The sequence below is a fragment of the Mugil cephalus genome, chromosome 12 (genome assembly GCF_022458985.1).
Source record: "Mugil cephalus isolate CIBA_MC_2020 chromosome 12, CIBA_Mcephalus_1.1, whole genome shotgun sequence".
Taxonomy (NCBI): Eukaryota; Metazoa; Chordata; class Actinopteri; order Mugiliformes; family Mugilidae; genus Mugil; species Mugil cephalus.
This window is the reverse complement of record NC_061781.1, coordinates 10,858,880-10,865,193: the sequence shown is the minus strand read 5'-3', so window position 1 is coordinate 10,865,193 and position 6,314 is coordinate 10,858,880.

Sequence of the window (6,314 nt, the reverse complement as noted above, 5' to 3'; positions counted from 1 at the left end):
ACAGACTCTCTCTTTGTTGGCTGAGTGAGCCATTGTGTTTGACATACTGGCTGTGACAACTGTGCGATATTTTATAGTCAATTGCACGAGGCCCTGAAGGTCAGAAAGTGCTGTGCCTGCACTGGTGTTTGCTGTAATGTCGTCGTGTTTTCTGTAATGTCGTGTTTTCTGAAATGTTGTGTTTTGACCTTTAGGGCCATCGTACAATTGAATTAAAATATAGTTTTAATACATAGGCAAGACTACGTGTTGCCTCCCTCCTTTGTCTCATTACTCATCTCTACAGCCTACATTAGGTTGAGTTCAGGGAAAAGAAAAAAAAACATTACTTTTTTTTGTGTCAGATTAAAACAAATAGAGCTGGGATTTATAGATTATATTTTATAATCATGAAGAATATACAACCACATATTGTTACTTACATTCCTGTTTGTATACAAAATTAACTAATTTGACCAAATGTATCATCTTTTTGTACTTTACACAGAGTCAGGAGAGCTGTCTCACTCAGCATCAAGTCACTAATGCTAAGCTAGGCTAATTCTGAATCCAATTCTGAAGTTAATTTGATGCTCATTTATTTTGGTAGTGTTTAACTGCCTGTAATCTATGTGTGGTTTGATCACGTTCATTTATATTATAATTCTTATTGCGGCATTTTCGTCACGCACACACACTCCCTAAACAATCATGCTAAAGAGCTGTTTCTGTACTGTAACCTCAGTGACAATGTCTGATAACTTGTGCTTCCAACACGAACAGCAACATTACAAAACTGTGGCCACCCATGGCGTCCACTAGACCCTGTCAAAATGCTGCTCAAAGCGCTTGTTGGTGTTATGTTGTAATTTGCTCATGGTTGATGCCTGCCCATGTTACTGCAGTGCAGAAAAAGTTATAGCGAGATCAATGGTGATTTGAAGTTGTGTGTCATGTTCATGGTGCAGTGACAAATCTGACAAGCCAGCAGACGTCTGGTCCAAGACATAAAGTTCCATGGTTAATGTCCAACCAGGAACTTGGGACTTCGGAATTGAGAAATGAAATGGGCAAACGGTGGTTCTAAGGGAATTTAGGGCTGAACACATGAAAACCAATGACGTCAAGTCTGGATGTGACGCAAACACAACAGGTTCATTTCAAAAATAAAATAAAGGGTAACTGAAAACTGCTTGAAGCATAATCAGTGAGGAAGGATTGGATCATGTGGTTGTGCCAAATAACAGAACTAGACCTCACTAACAAACTTCTTCAAGTTGAAAGCTATAAACAAAAGACCTAAATATCTGATCCACAAAAACATTGGCACCAACCAACAATCCTCATGTGTATCAACAAAAAGTTACCTCCTTGAGGAGGTGGAGTCTACTACCAATAACTGTAACTACCAAACAAGGCAGGTAACAGAAATCAAACTAAGTGACAACAAGCAGCAAAGACCAGAGAAAGTAGAGACAAGAGCCTGCGGCTGGGTCCCTTTTCATCTAGGCCTTGGGTTGTAATTGTACAATCTGGAGCCAAACCAATCAATCAGCAGTCACCACCAGACTTCGCAGGTGGAAACCAATCATGGAATCAACCTACCCAAGAATAAACAGGGGAGAGGAGAAAGAGAGAAACAGAACATACATTGCCCCCTGCCTGCCGCATAACAGTTTAAAACCCATACACCTCCATTTTTAAGATAATTTCTGGAAAAATATGATGTGGTCAACTGGTCAACATCCCTCATACAAGTCGTAGTCTGAGTCTGAACCACTTACATCTTCTGGAAGTCTAATATTGTCCCTGATGAATGCTCGCTTTTTGTAACTGTCTGTTTTAGTCATTTTAATGGAAATCACCTGGATCCACTTCAAAGAGTCCCTGTGCCGTTTCTGGCAGCCACACACAGCATAGTTGACATTTACACCCACTGCAGTTAATTAGTAGCTGTTTTGAAAATAAATATGTAAATGTAAGCACATGGCATTTCAACTGCGACCTTATATGTGAAGACCCTATAACAATTATACCTCAACCTTCTCCCATTTATTTTTTCTACAGGACATGAGTCTAGTAGAATGGTTTGTTTCTCATTTTGAGGGTTTCCCACCTTCACGGCCGCCACTGCAAAGGCAACTGTGACACTTGCAATGTCGTCCTTTCTTAGAGTTGTGATCACTTTAATGAAGAGACACAGTTGGCTGTCTGTGTTCCTCAGTTTGGCTTGAGAAGCAAATGACGTCAAGACCAGGACGAGGATGTATTTCTGTCCCTTTTTTTTTTGGTGGTGGGGTTGACATCTTGCCACGAGGCATGAGTGACAACCTTGTGGCTGAAATATGTCTGCCAGACAGCCAAACATCCTGCTGTCTGTCTCTCTCTCTTTGTGTGTGTGTGTGTGTTTGTCAGAGGAGACGGACTGTATTTAGTCATGCTAAGGGGCAGGACAAAGATACAAAAAACAGAAGCAACAGTAAGTGACAGAGAGGACGGAGGGCAGAACAGGAGGGATTAGTCATTATAAAGTGAAGAAGTGAAACACAAACACGCACGCGCATCCACACACACACAAACTACAGTCATGTTCCCATCACTTAAGAGGTCAGTCAACTCCTTGAGTTTTACCTTAACATTTGTTGACCTTTTGTTTATGCAACAAATGGAAATTTTTTGGCAAGGTTTGAGTTCACAAAGTTGTGACGTGTTTGCTGATGTGTTTTCCAAAATGGTTGAGGTGGATTGGAAGCTAATATCTTGTAATTTATTTGTATATTCATTATTATACAGGATGAGATGTTACAATCCCCTGTGCCGAGATCTGAGGTGAAATTCTTTTTGAAGCCCAGTCCCAGTCTGCTAGTTCGTAGCAGTCAGCTACCAACTAGAAACCAACAAGAAGACACCAGCTAACTAGCCTAGCCAACAGCAGTAAGTATGAAGTGATGGGATGTGCGACTACGTGTCAACCACCACTTCACCCCTTTTCCAAGATCCGAGGCAAAACACATTTAGAAGCCCAGTTCAACTGAAAAAAAAGGCTGACCAGCAGGCTAGCAGTCAGCTAACTAGCCTAGCCAACAGCAGTAGGCAGTATGTGGCACATCAGTGGGGTTTTCAAGTGGTGTAGATAGATCGAATTTGCTTCATCATTTTAGACCATGTCTGATGAAAATGTTGATATTCCCATTTCATTCCCATTATATTTCATTATAATCTGTTGGCTGGCTAAACTGTTAGCTTCTGTGGCTTATAGATGCTGACAGTAGCTTAGCAGTGGTGCTCTCACAACTTGTTAGGCATTCTGTGTGGAGGGCTTCTCCATATCTAACAAGCCCATGAGATCTGTTTGAAGGCAGCATTAGTCCAACCCTATCCACTACCCAACTAATCCTAAACACAAACACAATCTAGCAAAGCTTCACTGTGCCTCCACTAAAAGACAGTTCATTCTCTGAAGGGTTTTTGTTTTTTGTGTTCATAGCTCGTGAAAATCTATGACCACCTTTTGCTCGTGTGTGTGTTGTGTGAGTGTGTGTTGTGTGTGTAGCCTACAGGGCAGACATCTTTGTCCTCGGTTCAATAGCGCTGTCACCGGGCCATGAATTATGGAAGTGTTTGGAAGTGACAAAGCACAGCTTACAGCCAAGAGACACTTTTATTGAGTTGTGAGACGTGATGGATGTGCGCAAGTGGGCGCCTATGTATGTGTGCGTTAATCCCTTCATCGTGGTTCTGATAAAAAAAAGAAAAAAAGATCAGATCACTTCTATTCCCATCTCCACTTCCCGTCATTGTTTCTCTGTGTTGAGGCAATTCTTCCATCTCAGCCTCTCTTGTTTCTGCCTGTTTCAGACACACAGCTGCCACAACAAAACAAACTGTGGTTTGAAGGTTTAATGGTTTGAGGCTTGCGGCAGGCACATCTGCAGGGACTGTATCCACATATGATTATATTTATTCTAGTTATTTTATCAGACCTGTGGCTAGGGCAGGGCTTTTGCTGTGCACCTGCCGTGCGGCTCCTCTTGCATTATAAACACAAAAATAAAGTGCATATCCAGATCCCGTCGCTTGTTCAAGACCAAAAGAGAGTGAAATACTAAATAAATAGGTCATGTCACATAAGGTAAACCGTGGATGTCATTTTTGGAAGCACTTTTTCCTCTTTTCTACAGAAAAACGGTGCCACGTCAGGTTACTATAGCAACACAGGTGGATGAAATTCAGAAAAGATACCCTGAAAACGCGATGTGGAAACAGATTTGTCTGACACCAAAAAAGTGAACGGTGATAGCAATGACTGAACACTTTTTGTGTTGTTTAATGCATTACATCCCACAGTGAAAGATGACCCATCCCTGTTGATTATTTCAGTTCTTTGAATTGTGATTGTGCAAGAGTTAATGCTGCGTCGTTAGGCTTTGCTGTAAAGAAAAAGGAAACTTAATGTTTCCTGTTTGAAAACTTTGGAATGAAATCTTAAGTGCATCACAAAAAAAAAGAAAAGAAATAGGAGTTTTAATAAGCAGCGTACACACACATACACACACACAAACACAGAGGCTTGCACAAAGTCTCACATCTATGCACGCAAAGTCTCAGGCATAAAATCACCGTGTTCCCTGAAACGCTCTAAAGTTATCTCAGTGAGGCATCCTGGAGCTCGAGGGTTGGAGCGTCTCTGACTCGTGGAGCAGATTTAGAGTATCCCCAAAAAGAGTGTAGTACGCACACACACACACACACAAACACTAAATACAGACACACAGGTGAACACACAGGGTTTTCTACGTGCCAATAAACACAAACGCTGCTACAGACACGTGGATCAGCACGCGCACAAAACACACAATAAAATAGATGCATGGCCTTAAGTGATAAATTCTACTTACTGTGGCATAATTAAGAGACTCAGGAGATTTCTTGTTATTGTAATTTTTAACTTTTAATTCGTATCCGGGAGGGAAGTGTGCTTCCACATATAATAATAATAAACAAGCAGGAATCAAACACACAACGCTGAAGTTATTTGATGCAGCGTCTTTTTCTCTTGAATTATTCATTGTGCATTTATTTTAACACCAATGAGGAATTTAAATGTCACAAAAGTCCATGGTCAGATAAAAATCTGAGATATTGTAGCTGAGCGGACAGAGGCATCGAAAAACACTCGGCAGCAAGGATTTCCTCTGCCTTTGTGTTATTTTGGGGTTGCGTGTTCCCTCTGGTCTGATTTTCACGGACATCCTCATCTCACTAGCCTCTTCTCCGTCACAGTTGCCTGTTTTTATAGCTCCAACTTTCTAGACGCATCCATAAAAACCCACTCAGGTTGAACCTGAGGCTGGCGCAATAATAGCCTCGTGAGATGGAGCAGTAAATGGAAGTGAAGAGCACAGAGGAGAAATGTATGCACCTTTCTCTGCTGAAGTGGAAAACACTGACCCGAGTCTAAACCATTGACGAAAAGCAAAGGCGGGACTTAAAGAGATACTCTTACAGAACTACTGTTGATTTTCTGTGGCATGACCTGTAACCTGTTATCGCAGTATCAACAGTCTTTGAAGGTTTCCTCTTTTTTGCTTTAGAAAACAACTTGGTTTTGTCCGTGTCCAGACAGCAGTTAAAGTGCAATAAAGAGAGCACATATAAAACAGTATCATCAGCATATAAACGAGTATATGTTCCATTTTATATGAAGAAAGAATAAAAAATAGTTACAGCAAGTTTGGAGTCAGCCCAGTTATTAGTAAAGGACCTTACCTTATCTTAGAGGATGCAAGTCTCATGCTTTTAGATACTTTTTGCACAACCACACACCAGGATGTGTTTCATGGATTGTTCCTCTGCTTTTAACACTGTACATACTGGCACTCTGTTACACCACCACTGATTTTATGGATTAACTTTTTAAAGGACAGACCACAACAGGTGCTTTTAAATGGTTTTAAATCCAGTACATTGATTTTAAACACAGGACTCCACTGGGGTTGTGTTCTGTCTTGTAGCAGGGAAGAAATGACACTGCTGAATTATGCAGATGACACCTGATGACACCTGATGACACCTGATGGACATCCATGCTCTGTCCCAACACCAGGACACAGACAACAGCCTGGTCCAAAGATTTAGAGAAAACTGTCTGGAGCTAATGTCTCCAAAGCCAAGGTGCCCTGTTCCAGCCTCTTAGCATCCAGGGTCAGCTGGTGAAACAGGTTGAGGCCTGTAAATATGTGGACAGGTGAGTGGTTAGACGTCTGTCTGTCCTACACACAGATTGAAAAGCACAACAGTGCAGGTGACTTTCATTGTCAGCAGTAATATTTTAA